General features: G+C 33.0%; 1 long non-coding RNA gene across 3 annotated transcripts in view; it reads right to left on the bottom strand.

Moving 5' to 3' along the window:
• The window catches only part of LOC138694710 (uncharacterized), a 680,210-nt gene that overhangs the window by 159,519 nt on the left and 502,923 nt on the right, over nucleotides 1-17,768 (bottom strand). The gene's annotated exons all lie outside the window — the stretch shown is intronic.

The raw sequence follows: 17,768 nt of genomic DNA, 5'->3' as shown, positions 1-17,768 counted from the left end.
CAAATATCGAATCAAAACTTTATGGGAAGTCAACAGTTGGCTGAAGACATAGGATAGGAGAACATAGAACAGAAATAAAATGAACAAATTATGAACAAGAAAATAGGATTATAATAAATAAAATAGATGTGGGATAAAATATAACAGTCCAACATAATAGAAAATGAGTAGCCTATAACAATGGAAATATAACGAAAGGAAAAGAAACAAAATGACACAATCCGAATAGAACGAACCAAAAAAGGTGTGGAATGAAATAAAATAGAAGTTCAATATAATCGAATGACATAATAGAAGTAGAATGAAAACGAATAGACACAAAGCGAAAGAACAGAGGTGTAGAAAGAAAGGGAATAGGCGCATAATTAAAGCAAATTATGAGCAGCGTGAAGAGAAGACACAAAATAATATAGGAAATATGAAGGAGAAAGGAATAGAATAGGAACAGAGCGAAACAACATAGGAGTAGGTTGAATCATAACAAGAATGAAATTAAACAAAACAAACATAAAAGAGATAAAAATGAGTTCAAAAACCCAAAACAGGGAAGGAATAATATCAAATAGGAATAGAACGGAACAGAAGTAGAATGAAACAAAATAGTAGTAGAATAGCGTAAAATAGGAGTGGAATACAACAGAATAAAATAAAATGAAATATAAATTAATGTGCAAGATAATAGAATAGAGAGATAAAGCAGAATAGAGGTTAAGTATGAAAAAAGACAAGAGGAGAACAGCAGTAGAATGAAAAAGAATAGTAGTGGGATGAAACAACATAAGTATATAAAACGAAATAGGAGTATAGTAAATGTATTGTGGGAAAGCCGAAATAAGAGTAGAATGATACAACAGAGAATAATACAAAATACGTGTAGAATAGAATGAAACAGCAAGAAATAGAATGAAACAAAATAGGAATAGAAAAACACAATAGGTGTAGAATTACACAGATTATAAGCAACGTAACACAGAATAAGAGCAGAATAAAATGATGCAGTAACAGAATAAAACAAAATAGGAGTATAAATAACATAGTATATAAATAAATATATTGAATAATACTGATTAGGAGTAGATTTTAACAGAATATAGGTGGGACAACACAGAGTATGAGCAAGATAAAACAAAGTAGGGACAGGATGAAACGAAACGGGGTCAGAACAAATGAAAATAAGACCCGAATAAAACGAACTAGGAGCAGAATGAAATGTAATAATAGTACATTATGCAACGAGCCTATAATGAAGGTAATTAAGAAGTGAGTATGGATATTTATGAAACGAGCGCAAGCGAGCTTCATAATTTTCATACGAGCTTCTTAATTACCATTATAGGCGAGTTTCATACGACTTTTTATGCTCGACCATATTTCTAACTTGATATTATTAATTTTATTGTATCTGACCTGGAGCAATGTCCCGTATGTTGTGAGATGTGCGCAGACGCGAAAGTATTGATTTTTTCCGAGGAACAGATGTCCACATTGACCTTGCTAGGCCATAAGAACCTACAGAGATAACATTGAAATAAAATTAGACATTGAAAAACGAGATGACAAATTGTATTTATTTGAATATTATTTACAATTAACGCTAATTATTATAGTAACAGAACATAACCTTCTGCGACAGTATTGGATTCCCAGCCTCCGTGACTTTTCGCTAATTCTCTTTCGATTGCATATCCGAGAATAATCGATACTTGCGGTTTTATAACGGTAGAAAGCTGGCCTGTCATTGGCTGAACAGTTGTAACCTGAGTCGTCATTGGCTGAAAGACCTGACCTTTAATGAGTAGGTGTACTTTAATGACATGCATTAAAGGTCTGCTACCAGGTGTATAATTACTACATTTCGGCATGGTCGAGCATAAAAGCAAATAAAACATAACAGAAACAGAATGAGTTGAAGCAGACAAACAAAATAAGAGTAGAATAACACAGAATAGGAGCAAAATAATACAAAATAGTAGCAGTATAAAATATAGCAGAATAAAACGAAATAGGAACAGATTGAAACAACGTTCGAGTAGAATAGCAGAATAGAAGTAGAATAGAATGGAAGCGCAGTAACATATAACAGGAATAGAGTAAAACAAAATACGAGTAAAATGAATAAAAATATAAATAAAATCTAAGAATAGGAGTGAAATGAAACAAGATATAATATATATGAAATAATACTGTAAAGTTTAACATAATATAGGTATAATGAAGTTGAAGTAGAATGGAACCGAATTGGGATGTAATTAAGTGTAATGGGTATAATGAAGAAGAATGTGACTAAAATAAGGGAATATATAAGTTAAACATGAGAAGAAATACACATAACAGAACAGAACAGAAAGTAGAACAAAAGTTCTGCATATTATATCGAATAGCTGAGAACCTTGTACTACGCGTAAAATTACAAATTCTACCATTTTATTTATTTTTACAAACTATGCAATTTCCGAAATCAAGAACATCTATTTTATGATATTAACTCCCACCGAGTTACTCATAAACCGTCACTATAGTTTTGTAATTTTAGGGCATGAAAATTATACAGTCGTAGATATTCAAAAAAGTTGTCACAACAACTTAAGTGCACGAAACGACAAGACAATAATAATATAACTTGGAAGATACGTATAACAAATATTCCACAAACGTACGTGTTTAAGGTGTAACATCTACTTAAGATTTTGTTGCCGATAGGAATGCACGATGCGTAATTTTAACTCTTGGATCTGTTTCGACATGAAAATTTCTTCCGTATGGTTACGAGTAAATATCGTGTAGAATATCAGCAACAGACCAGTGTTTATACTTCAATTCATACGCTATGTGATTTATCAGTGAGTTGATGTTTCCAAAATGATAACTGGCCGCTTCGCTTAAAGTTCTTTGTTTTGCATTTGGCACATTATACAGCAGTTCGTTTTTCAGTCATTTGTCAATTTGTGTATTAATTAATTTATTTACTTATTAATTTATTATTCGTTAGTCCATTCCTTATTGATTGATTTACTAATTAATTAATTCATTCATTCATTCATCTATTCATTCACTCAATCCTTATTCATTCATTCATTCATCTATTCATTCACTCATTCATTCATCTATTCATTCACTCAATCCTTATTCATTCATTCATCTATTCATTCACTCATTCCTTATTCATTCATTCATTCATTCATTCATTCACTCGTCCATTCATTCACTCATTCCTTATTAATTAATTCGTTCACTCATCCATTCATTCACTCATTCCTTATTCATTAATTAATCATTCATTCAGCTTCATAATAAAGCATCAAAATTACATTGCCGGATGTCGTTTTGAAATTAATTGTAGACAGAAAGCTTCGAGGCAGATCTTATTAGAGTACTTCGGTTTATCCCGCCCCATTCTCATTAAACCCGGTTAGTCCGAACTAATTGACCTGTTCAGATTTTCGAGATTTCATATTGAACGGAGGGCGGGAATGCAAGCAGGGAAACTATGCCTTAACCCTTTCCTAACCTTCACTGTCCACCGCTTTCTTCAGTTTCAGAGTTTATGAAGCGTTTGCGAGACATTGCCGCTTCGTTAAGATTATACGCTCTTCGTCAAAGAAACTGACAAATTATCATAATAGTGTATGTAACAAAAAAACTAATTCATTCACGACTGATAAAGTTAGTTGTACTGTAATACGTTTTGAGTTTCTAAATACTATAGTAGTGTTCAAACGATTTTTAGTTCAAATACGCTTTTTTCATTCCTATCTTCTCTCTCTCTCTATACTCTATCTCTATATCTTCCTTGTTTTGCATGTTCGCATTACCCAGAATTTCGGATTAGCAGGGTTCGGACTAACGGGGTTCTATTGTATTAATAAATTTTTCTTGCACTCAAATGGGGTAATTCGGACAGTTTTCAATACTTTTCAACATACAACTAAACTGACATACCATTTGATATAGGGTAAACTAGGGTCTGTTGAACAGTCGGGCATGTTCGACACTCCGTACTTTAACGTGTTACCACGCCACTTGTGGGCACCACATTCTGCTAGAAGTCAATGACGGAATTAGCCCCACTCTTGGCTACTTCCGTCATTGACTTCTAGCAGAATGTGGTGCCCACAAGTGGCGTGGTAACACGTTAAAGTACGGAGTGTCCAACATGCCCGACTGTCCAACAGACCCTAGTTTACCCTATTGAGTTTTTTTGTGATTATACATTATTACGAATCTCTATAATCTAACAATCTACAAAAATACGCTGTTATTCAAAAGCGAGCAAAGCATAATCTTAAAAAAAAGTGTCCAGTGTCATCCTAGTCGGGGTGATTTGGGACACAATTGTTGATAAACAACTTTCTGATGATTTTGCCTCTATGGGGCTACTACGAACATGTATTTTTTATCTTTTAAAAATACTGCAAGTATTGCAGCTTTATTTTAAGATGTTCTAATCAATACCGGCTTGTTTAAAGATCACACAATGTAGGTTTTAAATATCAGAAAAATGAATTAAGTAGCTGACCAAAATATTAACTTAACATCGCTATTAGTAACTTGTTTTCACTATCTGTACATTAAGTACAAAATTAAAGAGCACATATTACAGTACATCTTCCTTGAAAACCCATTTTTCTTTCTCGCGAATTATTGGAGTTTCAAGAAGTCTGCCTATTTGATCTTTGGATATACTTATATAATTTAAAAGAAGTATTCTAAAAGAAAACAACATTATATTTACTTCTTTCATTGTCCAATATTTCACAACTCATTCAAGCAATTATTTACTTTTCTTCTTTCCCCTTTTCTTTATGCCTTCGTTTTCCCTTCTTCCACTTTTATTATTTATTTCACCTTTCTACAAACTTTTATCATCCTTCTTTCCTTTCTTCGTCTCTTTCTCTTTCATCTTTACTCCAATTCTTTGAGTCCTTGTCCTTTTCCCCATATTATATTTCTCCCTTCTTTGTTTCTTGCTTTATTTCATTTTTCATTAATTGATTAATTTGCTTTTCTCTTCTCCTTTTTATATCTTTACTCTTCGTTCTTTCTTTTTCTCTCTCTTTTCCGCCTATTTTATTTCTTCTCTCTCTAGTTTCCTATTTCCTTTTTTTTTTCTTTTTCTTTTGATATTTCTCTCCTCTGTGCTTTCTTTATTCTGTAACTACATCAATTTACCCGCCTATCTTTTCATATTTCTTTCCTTTTTTCATCCTCTCTCTCTTTCTCTATTTTATGCATCAGTCAGATATCTATTGCTGATTATAAAGATTAAATTTCGAACCCTATAAGATCTATAATATTCGTGATAAGCAGAGCGGCGTTATATTATGGTTTTTACCATTTTAATGGCTACGTAAATTTAATAGGACTATCAAAAGATTAAATATTAACAAGAAAATATTTATTCGCTTATTCAAGAACTAAAAACAGAACAGTTAAGCTTCTGTATATTTGAGGAGCTTATTTTCAAAAGGACCCTTGTCCATTTTCATAAATTTGTGAAAAATCACAAAAAACTTTTTTTAGGTCTAAAATTCCTTGCCAGTTAGGCAAGAGACATCATGAAATCAAAGACATTGGGTGCATTTAGAATCAAGTGGGAGCATGAGACTCCTTGATTTCAAAGCTGGAAGTAATATTTTGTTGTAATTTTGCTGTGGACAAGATTCAGTTTGATTCCAATAGTCACTTTTAACGCAAGATTTTAGTGGTTTAGATAGAAGGCGTTTTGAAACCAAATCATAACAGTTGTATATAGAGTTTTATTTAAAGAATGCATAGACACAGGAAGCTCATTTTTGTTATCAGGTGGACAAGAGACGTTTTGAAAATAAGCTCCTCACATATTTTATAATGAAGTAGAGCAGTAACACAGCATAATTCATCCCACAATAGAGATTCTACAGTTATGGTCGCAGATCCTAAAATATGGGCTGGTAAGCTGTATAGACGGTTCACTTCTCATGTACACAACATTTTGAACATAGCCACCCATCCGTCTACTCTCCATCAAGCATCAGGGAGAAACAGCTCATTGATACCATGGGCAAATGATTAATGATTGGTTAGCGATGGCGGAAGAAGAGAGTGGAGAGTGAGAGAGAGAGAAATGAAAACAATGCTCCAGCATCGGACGGGGTTGCGGATCACAGAAGGGTAGGTAAAGGGGAGTTGTTAAAGAATAGAAAAGAGAAGCAATGATAGAAGGAGAACCGAGGGTTGAATTGAGATGAAAAGGATCTACACACGAGAGGGAGGTTGAAGAAGTAGAAAGGGGTGGAGTTTGATCCTTGCATAAGGGATGTTAGCCTAATGCATTTACAAAATTTGATGTTCCAGCCTCAATTCATTTATCTCTGCTTCCCCAGTTCCCATTAGATCATCAATACAAACGATCAGTGTCCTCTGACTTCACTGTGAATTTGTAACATTCTAAATATTTTCTGATATAAACTATAGTTGGAAGAAAATATATGATCATAGGACGCTGCATGTAAATATGAAATATAAATATATTATTTGTAAGCAAATACTATTTCCTTTGTTTCATTTCAAAGTTAAAGATATTTTATAAAAAAATTAAGATTTACCAACAAAATGAATTCCTTCGAATGACACATAAATTTCAATTAACACAATCTATTTCTAAATATTCTTAAATTAAAGTAATATTTAAAACAAAATTATGGTTCACAGGTGGGTATATTGAACTTGAAAACTGTAAAAATATTGTTAATTAATGATAAATTTAAATCATAACTATACTTTAAAATTAATGATAACTAAACAGCAGTTTACGTAAACTTTCAGATGTAATATTTAAAAACACATTTATCGTTCTGATTACTGAAAGCCTCTCTGTGTAGACAAATATGGGTACAATAAAATTCTAATCATGGGAAAAGTAAGTATTCACATATGAGACTACAATATGATCTACGTTTTTTTATTGTGTTCATGATGAACATCTTTTTCTTTTACGTGAGAGGGGAATTATAACTTAAGAAGCAAATAAACGCGTATAATAGGAAAAATAATATTAAAAACTGAAGAAGTTTAATACGATGATAAATAATTTAAATTTTTTAAGAATTTATAAAATAGTCGTATTTTAAGCAAAACTCAAAAAAAAACTATTGTAAGGGTATTTAAAAACAAAGCAATTTACCTATTCACTAATATATATATATATATATATATATATATATATATATATATATATATATATATATATATATATATAAAAGGAATTACTGACGAGAAATAATGAAAACATTTTGTCCTAATTTTGTTTAATTATTTTCTAAATATTACACTTAAAATGTGGATGTTATTTTAGCATATTTATAAATCAATACTTAAATATAAAGCTCAATACCGGCGGAAATTAAGAAAGTTCTCACAGCACGCTATTGAGTTATTATCCCGAAATAATAACATTGTTTTTAGTATGATAGGCTACATTCAACAAGACTGTCATATTTTCTTATAGTGTTAGTTGAATTCATTCAAAACGTGCAAGTATATACAGACGAACCGTAAGTAACGTCACTCATTTCAAGGAGTTATTATTTGTGATATTTCAGACACAAAAGTTTAATACAATTTTGTTCGTTTTTTTTCCTTTAAAAAAATATTTTATATGGAACATTTCATAGAGTATTTTGTGAAAGATACTGAATTAATTCACAATATCCTCAGTCAATTTAAGGGAGCAGAGTATTATGAAAATAAATGATTGAAAAAATTTTAGTTTTGCCCTTTCAATATGCAAAAACTTATTCTGAACAAATGTAACTTTTCGATCTGAAAAGGAACTTTCAAATATTATATTTGACCGAATCGAATTTCTGAACGCTTAAAGGACAAAACTAAAATTCTTTCAATCGCTTATTATCGTAATACCCTGTCCTCTTAAACTTACTAACCATATTGTGAATTAAATCAATGACTTTCCCAAAACACGGTATGAAATGTTTCATACGAAACAATTTTTATCTCGAAAAGTAAGTAAAAACGAACAAAATTGCATTAAACTTCTTTGTTTGAAATAACTCAAAGAATAAGCCCTGAAATTAATGACATTACTTCGATTCACTTTGTATTATCAAATAATTTCTGAATCTTTAAGAATTCCAGTATCTTAGATGAGAATTGTAATATTAAAATGGAATTAAATTAAATTATTTGTAACTAAGGTAAGTGTTGAAACGCAATATCTTTCACCTTTTTTTGGGGTATATTTTTGTTAACAGCTTAGTTAAACCAGAGAATCGAAATAAGTTACATAATAAATATTTCAATACTTCAAACTTAGGGTAGGATATCAAAAGTTTAAAACACAATCTAGCTATAGTAACACTCTTAAATGTGTAAGATATATTGCAATTAAATAATTAATAATTAAATCTTTTTGTATGCATACACATATGTAATTATTTTATATTAATTAAAAGTAACGCTTGTAGGTAGAGAAATTAAATATACTTAGCCTACATTAAATGAAAATAATGGAAATTCTGATGACATTAAAATTTGTCCTCAATTTCTTGTAAACAATATGGACGAGTAGGTAGATGTGGCATGGCATGGTTTGTCCTGGTTTCGAAAAAGCGAATTATGGCAACTTATCTTCAAGAAACCAGGCAAAAACAACAAAACATAAGACAAGATCTAAATTTAAATTATGTAAAAGGTTTGAACTCTTCTAGGTCTGTAGTCTAAAGACAGTAGGTATAAAATAGGAACGTCTAAAACCACGGTCCAACGATAAGGGGGTCCAAAACAAGGAGGTCTAAGGTGTCAGCATGTCTAAATGAAAGGTTAACGAGGTATAACAACTATTACTCAATGATGTAATAATTAGATCAATATGCAACATATCCCACAGGAGGAAAACCTCAGTCGGAAAATGTCACTATAAATTTCAAAGAATGTCAGTAACGCATCATAGGTATATTTTGAATTTTTAGTAGGTTATTTTACGACATCTTAGGTTATTCAGCGTCTGAATGCGATGAAGGTGATAATGCCGATGAAATGAGTCCGGGATCCAGCAACACAACATCCGATAGCACTTGAGGAAGATAGCATTATAACAGGTGCTCAATATGGCCACCGTTCATGACAAGGTAGGCCTTAGCACATTTTCTCATCGACAATAGGCCTAGTACACGTTCAAATATTCCTGCGTGCCTCATTTACAATGCATTTTCTGAGTTCGTTAACATCAACAGACTGCAATACAAAAAAAAAATAAATAAAATATTCCCAAACAATAAAATCCACATGATAAAAGTCGGGGGACCTGGGAGACCATGGATTTTGTAAGCTATGCTGGTATACTTGTTATGGAAGCTCGTGCGTAAGAACTCTCGAATAAAAGTGGAATGACGTTCGTCATGCATGTATCACAGCAACTGCCTTTTCCAAAGAGATATATCATTCAAAAGGTCGCGTAGCTCATGTTGGAAAGATGAATGTACGCACGACCATTAAGTCCTCCAGTTAAGAAACGAGGTTGTCAATGTACGAGGTGTATTCGGTTGGTGACCACAGTAATATCATATCTGGGAAATGATTGATTTCACGATCTATGTTTGCTAGAACATTTTGTTTTGTTTCACTGACCTCTATTTACCCCTGCAGTTTGTACCTATAATGTGAAACACTCTGTATATAAATTATATAGAGTTTTTTTTTTCCTTTTGAACTATTTTTGCTGAAAACAGTCAGTTTTGATTTTGTAACACGAACGGTTTCTGAAGATAAAATTAATTTTTAATGAAATCCTTTAGATATAAGCACATATGATAATCGCTGTTGCAGTCACATCTAAATACAGGAGTTTTTCTTAGTCTTAGTTGAATACCTAAATGCTTTTGGATAAGGGACTGGCCTAAGGAAAACTGACGAAGCAGAGAAATTATAATAATAATGATGATGAAGATAACAACAATCTCTCTTACTTTTATTTGTAAGAAATCGTATTTCCTACCACATATCTAGATACTAATATTTTATCAATCTTATTGTTTTAAATCTTAATGGTCTTCCGTGAAAAATATGCAGCTATTCTTACCCTAAGCCCGCTTCTTTTCTTTTCAACTATTTGGGGTTAGTTTTAGCAGAAAACCTATTGAAAATCGCTGATCTATTGAGACAGTGACGAAACAGCAGCTCCAGTGGATGATCTGGAATATGATATTATTATCATCTAAGTATATTATCTGCTTTCGCGTAATACCCAGTAGTCATGCGATTATCGTGTAATGCACCTAATTGAAATTTAGTAACCATTGCGTATAAATTATTGAAAGATAGAAAGCCTTGAAAATCAGAAGAAGTACAAATAAAGATAGTAAAACAGACATGATTTAGGCTGGAATAAAATATATAAGCCCATGTATGTTCTAGATAATTATTGTATCTATGATGTATTAACAATGGAGAAGCTGATATACAAGGGAAAGGTGTTGTCGAAAGATAATCAAAATTGCACAGGAAGTCATTATAACAATGGTTCGTTACCCTGAGTTAGATATCTGTCAGTAACACCACACCTACTTCAGCAGTCATCATAATTATAGTAGAGAGTACAAGTGATTTGATATATATACACATATCAGACATGATATAGTAATGTCTCTCAGTCAAGGAAGCACAATTTGTTCTCGACAACATTGAAAATATCCTACACATTTCGAATGCCGCAATTAAAAGGCATGCAAAACGACAGGTTATATGCAGTTGAATTGCTAAATTTTCAAAAGGCGAAAGATAAACCATGAAGACATATCATACTGATAACTGAGTTGGCAAAGCGCTAGCCTATGATGACTGCGAACCTGAGTTCAAATCTTTGCACAATGGTGGGATTGTAGGTCTATTTTTGGTGGACAAAACCAAAATTTGTGTAGGTTTCTCTATGGGCTTTTTCGTTTTCCCCTCTTCATTTCACAAAAACTGTCATCAAATTTATTTCGTTATCATTTCTGCTTCGAAGAACAGGGCACCACTTATGTTTGTGAGGCACCGAATCCGCCATAAGCAGTGGTGTGTGTCCCTTGCGGTTTGTCCAGAGATTAGTAGATGGTAGTGGTTATCGATTCCATAAGATTCTGCAGAGAGAAACTATAACTCCCAAGAATCACACATCTGAAGACTCAAATGGATTTCTGAGATATGGCAGACCACCAGCAAAGGTATTGTATTCGAACTTATTGGCTGGAAAGGAATGCGTAGTGTGGTGGTTGGTGAAGCAGGCACAGTCGAAACCATAGGCGTAGTCGATTTTTAAGCTGGGGACTAGGATTTGAACCCAGAGAGTTTAAGTGTATTTTGATGAAAAATAGAGTTTGGAGACATATTAATTTGTCTTTCTGCCAGAATATTCCAAATCCTTTTGGTGCTATTATAAAATTGATAAAAATTGTTATCACTGGTAGAGTAGGAATAGGGAACTATTGTCGCGTCTAGAAGACCAATTCTATTGAGTCACGTGCCGAAGTTTCTCCGGAGCAAGTTACCACTGAGATGTTTCAAGGTGACGCCAATATCAAATTATTACACTATATGATATCACGTAAGCAGTTTAGAAGGAGAGTGAAGAAATCTATACTTAAAAAAAGAAAACTTCACTTCAAGCACTTTGCTAGAATTTCACAATACGGGAATTCAGTGGAAATAAACTCTAACGAGTGTCTCACATAAGGAAATTATACGAGTGTTGCTGCCAATACCGAAGAAAAATAATGCCAAGAAATGTAACGAGTTCAGGACTATCAGCCTTATATCGCACTCGGCGAAGATTATCTTGCGAATAATGAATCAGTGTTTATATTCTAAGGTGGAAGGGCAGTACGAGAGATGCAATTAGACTACTACGAACAATTGGCGAAAGATACTTAGAGAAGAATAAAGAATTGTATATAGTATTTGTGGATTTAGAAAAGGCATTTGACAGAATGAATTGGAATAAACTGATGGGGATCCTGAAGAAAACTGATGTGGATTGGAAAGAGAGGAGATCGTTCTGTAACAAGTCAAAGTCAGGGTAGGAGAGGAAATGTCAAAAAGAAAATATATTAATCATATGCGGATACACAGAGGAAGGCATAAAATAGGAAAGATTGGATAATGCTGGGTTTGCAGTTTAAGACCTGCCCTTGGACAGAAAACTATGTATATTATAATGAATGATAATACAAATTACTACAGAAAAATACAAAACGAATTATGTTTATAATAGCTAACAGAAAACTAAGAAAAATTCTTTGATGGGGATCATAAGAGTACAAGTCAATTTTTGGCGAAATTGAGATATGTACAGTTTTGTCATCATCAGCTCGATATCTATGTCTGGTAAAAAGAGTACAAGTCAAAACCTGCTGTAGAACGCCGCATTCTCTGATGCACATAACAGTATCTTCAAAATCGTGTACGATGTTAAACAGTTTTTTTGCTCTCCTGTAAAATAAGGTTTTTTGACTTGTACTCTTATGATCGCCCATCAAAGAATTAGACCCAAATAACTCTCAAATCTCAGTAAAAATATTTAAAATAAGGTACCCTAAGACATGTAAAATCCAGTGGTACCTCATGTAAGAGTCCATAAAACTATGCCGAAATAATGAAATTAAAATAGCCTCTAAAATCATTGAATTGTGATAAAACGAACTTACAGTATGCCCAAAATAGCATTAAAATAATTAACAAACAACAAATTGTAGCTACTAAAATGAACAAAAGAAAGTATACTAGGTCCAAAATTGTGTTGAAACAATAACGAATAACAAATTATACTAGATGAAGAAAACTAATGTATGCAAGTTTCAAAATAGTGTTGAAATTAATATCACACAACAAATTGTACTAAATAAACAAAATGAACATAGACTAGACCAAAATGGTACTAAATCCAATAATGAAAACAAATAGTACAAAATGAAGCGAACAAGACCAATGTATTCTAAACTCAAAATGGTACTGAAATCAATATCGAGCAACAAATTGTACTAAACAAAAACGAACATATATTAGACACAAAGTATACTAAAATTAATAACGAAAAACAAATTGCATCAAATGAACAAAACAAACCTATAACAGGCCCAAAATGGTACTGAAATCAGCAATGAACAATAAATTGTACTAAATTAATAAAACGAACGTACATTAGACCCAAAATAGTACTGAAAACAATAGCGAACAAGAAATTGTACTAAATGGATAACGAACATATACTAGGCGCAAAATTATACTCGAATTAATAATGAAAAACATATTGTATTAAATGAATAAAACTGGGCAAAAAATTGTACTGAAATCAATAACGAAAAACAAATTTTACCAAATGAACAATTTTAAAACAGTATATGCTCAGTTGGTAGAGCAGCTGGCTACGGACTGGAAGGTCCGGGGTTCGATCCCAGGTGGTGACAGGATTTTTTCTCGTTGCCAAACTTTCAGAACGGCCCCGAGGTTCACTCAGCCTCCTGTAAAATTGAGTATACCTGGTCTTTCACGGGGGTAAAGGCGGTCAGAGCGTGGTACCGACCACACCACCTCATTCTAGTGCCGAGGTCATGGAAAGCAAGGAGCTCTACCTCCATGCTCCCCAAGTGTATTCATGGCATGTTACGGGGATACCTTTAAATTTTTTTTAATGATCAAATAATATGTCCAAAATAGTGCTAAAATCAATAACAAGCGAAAAAAAATTGTACTAAACTAATCAAATGAGCGTATAAGAGGCCCTAAATTGTGCTGGAATCAATAAAAAACAAACGGATCTAGGCACAAAATGGTACTGAAATAAATAACGAACACGAAATTTTAATAAATAAAAGAAAAACGAACGTATAATAGGTCCAAAATGACATTAAAATCAATATCAAAGAACAAATTTTAATTCATGAACGAAACAAAGTTATACTACGCCCAAAAATGACACTAAAATCAATAATGAACGATAAATTGTACTCAACAGATCAATCGGATGTCAAGAGTACGATGGTTTTAGTCAATAATACATTAAAGAAATATTCGCATACTTATACAATAGAATTTTGTAAGAAATCAATAAAATATACGAATAATGCCCTTCAGGAGTAGAAAGGTTGAAGGACTGCTATTATACATTGGGGGGAGGGGAAGGAAAACCGAAAGGCTCAACGAAAACTGTTTCCAAAATCGGCTTGTTAAAAAAATATTTCACACTCTTTTTTTCTCGAGTGTAGAAGCCACAGCCTTTGCTGAGAAACCGTCCTGTGATTCCTCCATAATGTTGAAGAGATGAATCCGGACGTTGGGTCAAGCTGTCCTTTTTACGACACAGGAAATTAACCTATACTTCCCATACTGATTCAATGTAAGCAGTTGCACAATGGTATTTCCATCTTTTTCCCTCTGCCAAGAAGAATGAAGCATTGTCAACTTGACCCGTGGTAACTGAGAAAACAATACTTCTGTATTGTTGTAACACTTATCAATACGTTCCGGGTATACTTGTCTTCTAGCCACAAAAACCATAACAAAATTCGTGAAATCGAAGATTGATTTCTTTTATGTTTATTCCCTTAGTCGTATCTGGTGTCTTCTTATTTCTGCACTGAATTCTGTTTCGGTACGCTAAGTTGACTAAACGCTCCTGTTTTATATAGAGTGGATTCAGGTTTTAGAAGATGACTCGGCCGGTCTCCATTCAGCTGTTTCAAGAAACAAGACTGTGAAAAATGAAGCGAGACCAATTCTTCTCCTCACATTTCATTCAAGTGAGCCATTTTACATGGTTACGATGTGAAAAAGACCACAAGGCAATTGAATTTCTATACTTAAGGTATCTTATTGTGTTTATTTCTTTCTTTATTGTCAACATAATAATGAAAATGATTACATTTTTAAACTACTGAGCTGTATAGAAGACTCACAACAGTAGATATTCGTACTTAACACAAAAACAAAAATACAAACCATTACACACTAGATCATTCCCAGTAGTATTAGGAATGATCAAATTGTCTATTGAAATATAGGGTTATTCAAAAGTAAGGAAATATTTCAAAGCCATCTGAAGTTAGTAGAAAAAGTAATAGCCTACAGTTTTGTTCACAAAAGAAAGGTGTTTGTTCAGGTATACAGTAAACTGATCTCAAATCGTTCAGGCACTGTATGGTCGCCATTTTTCTCTGTAATTTGTAGCCTCTCTTCTAGGAAATCTTGCGCAATATCTTTAAATTTTGTCACAAGCTTCTACAATAATGACAATGTTTGAGAATCGCATCCGGGAGGTTTCGGGCTCAAATCCCGTGGTTGACCAATCTGACTGAGATTTTTTTCATAATTTTCCTCAGTCGCAAAGGTAATACTATATAGACCTATGATTATGTCTCGTGAACAGAATATTGTACGAAATGGAAATAAAAAATTTGGAAATTTATCCTTCGAAGAGGTGGAAAAATTCAAATACCTTGGAGCAACAGTATCAAATATAAATGACACTCGGGAAGAAATTAAACCCAGAATAAATATGGGAAATGCCTGTTATTATTCGGTTGAGAAGCTTTTATCATCCAGTCTGCTGTCAAAAAATCTGAAAGTTAGAATTTATAAAACAATTATATTACCGGTTGTTCTTTATGGTTGTGAAACTTGGACTCTCGCTTTGAGAGAGGAACATAGGTTAAGGGTGTTTGAGAGTAAGGTGTTTAGGAAAATATTTGGGGCTAAGAGGGATGAAGTTACAGGAGAATGGAGAAAGTTACACAACACAGAACTGCACGCATTGTATTCTTCACCTGACATAATTAGGAACATTAAATCCAGACGTTTGAGATGGGCAGGACATGTAGCACGTATGGGCGAATCCAGAAATGTATATAGAGTGTTAGTTGGGAGGCCGGAGGGAAAAAGACCTTTGGGGAGGCCGAGACATAGATGGGAAGATAATATTAAAATGGATTTGAGGGAGGTGGGATATGATGATAGAGACTGGATTAATCTTGGTCTGGATAGGGATCAATGGCGGGCTTATGTGAGGGCGGCAATGAACCTCCGGGTTCCTTAAAAGCCATAAGTAAGTAAGTAAGTATTTTATTTTAATTTCTTTATTCCTCTTATATTAATAATGTATCTGAACTGCGACCGAACACGAGTACTGCTCATTCGGTCCTCAAATTTTGTTAATATTATTGTACCCTCTTTTTATATTGATTCTAGTATTTCTATTTCTATTGTTGTAATTATATTCTGTAGTCTGATGTATTGTTCTGTATTATATGCTCTGTTATGTATTATTATATCAATTTGTGCTTGAACATGTTATATCATCTTCCGATGCATTTGAAATTTTAAAATTTGAAATTTGAAATAAATTTGAAAATTTGAATTGTACATGTACAGTTTACATAATATGAAATTTATAATGATTTCCCTATGAGTTCACATATAACTCCCTTTAGTTTAGAATCATTAGTTATGGACACAATCAATTAAAACTTCTTACAGAAAATTGATATGACATTACAGTTTCCCATTGGAATTTGTTGTTGTAGGAATAAGCTACTGTATATAAAATTTCGAGCTGTGAGTTGGTTATTGATAAGCAAACGTGAATGACACTGTTTGAATGCAATGGAAAGTTGAAACTCTCCAGCAGACGGTGTTGTCGTCCTTCACACACGTCAGCATTTAGCTGCCAGACACGCGAGATGACTGATAGCACACTTGGTAAAATATTATTGATATTATCAATTTACGTTGTTGGGGATTATGAAACTTATGAATTCACGCAAATAAAATACAGTCTCTGTATATTCCACAACTACATTTTCGAGAGATCTTTCTTTCTTCTCAAAGAAGATGAAAGATAAAAGCAACACAATGAACCGAAAGAAAGAAAGAAAGAAAGAAAGAAAGAAAGAAAGAAAGAAAGAAAGAAAGAAAGAAAGAAAGAAAGAGGGGAAAGCAATAAAGGAATGCAGGTAATAGGAACATAGGTTAAGGGTATTTGAGAATAAGGTGCTTAGGGAAATATTTGGGGCCAAGAGGGATGAAGTTACAGGAGAATGGAGAAAGTTACACAACGCAGAACTGAACGCATTGTATTCTTCACCTGACATAATTAGGAACATTAAATCCAGACGTTTGAGATGGGAAGGGCATGTAGCACGTATGGGCGAATCCAGAAATGCATATAGAGTGTTAGTTGGCAGACCTTTGGGGAGGCCGAGACGTAGATGGGAGGATAATATTAAAATGGATTTGAGGGAGGTGGGATATGATGATAGAGACTGGATTGCAGAGGATAGGGACCGATGGCGGGCTTATGTGAGGGCAGCAATGAACCTTCGGGTTCCTTAAAAGCCATTTGTAAGTAAGTAAGTAAGTAAGTAAGTAAGGTATTATAGGAAGGAATAAATCGAATGATAAAGAAGAAAAAAAAATGAAAAAGGAAGGAGAAAATAAACAAAATGAAGGAAACAAAAAGGAAGAAAGGAGGATGACAAAAATGGGAAGAAAGATAAACATAAAAAAGGAAGAAAGAGAAAAGAAACACAAAAAACTAACAAAATATGAAATAAAAGAAAGAATTAAAGACAAATATAAAAAGGAGAAAATAATGAAAAGGAAAGAGAAAGGAAGAAAAAACATTAATGAATGACTGAATAAGTGAATGACTGAAAAAGTGAATGAATGAATGAATTTTTTTAGTTGGTTATTTAACGACGCTCTATCAACTACTAGGTTATTTAGCGTCAATGAGATTGGTGATA

This window comes from Periplaneta americana, chromosome 2 (assembly GCF_040183065.1).
Source record: "Periplaneta americana isolate PAMFEO1 chromosome 2, P.americana_PAMFEO1_priV1, whole genome shotgun sequence".
In the NCBI taxonomy this organism is placed as follows: domain Eukaryota; kingdom Metazoa; phylum Arthropoda; class Insecta; order Blattodea; family Blattidae; genus Periplaneta; species Periplaneta americana.
The sequence above is the reverse complement of the archived record's forward strand: the minus strand, read 5'-3'. Positions and strand labels throughout refer to the sequence as shown.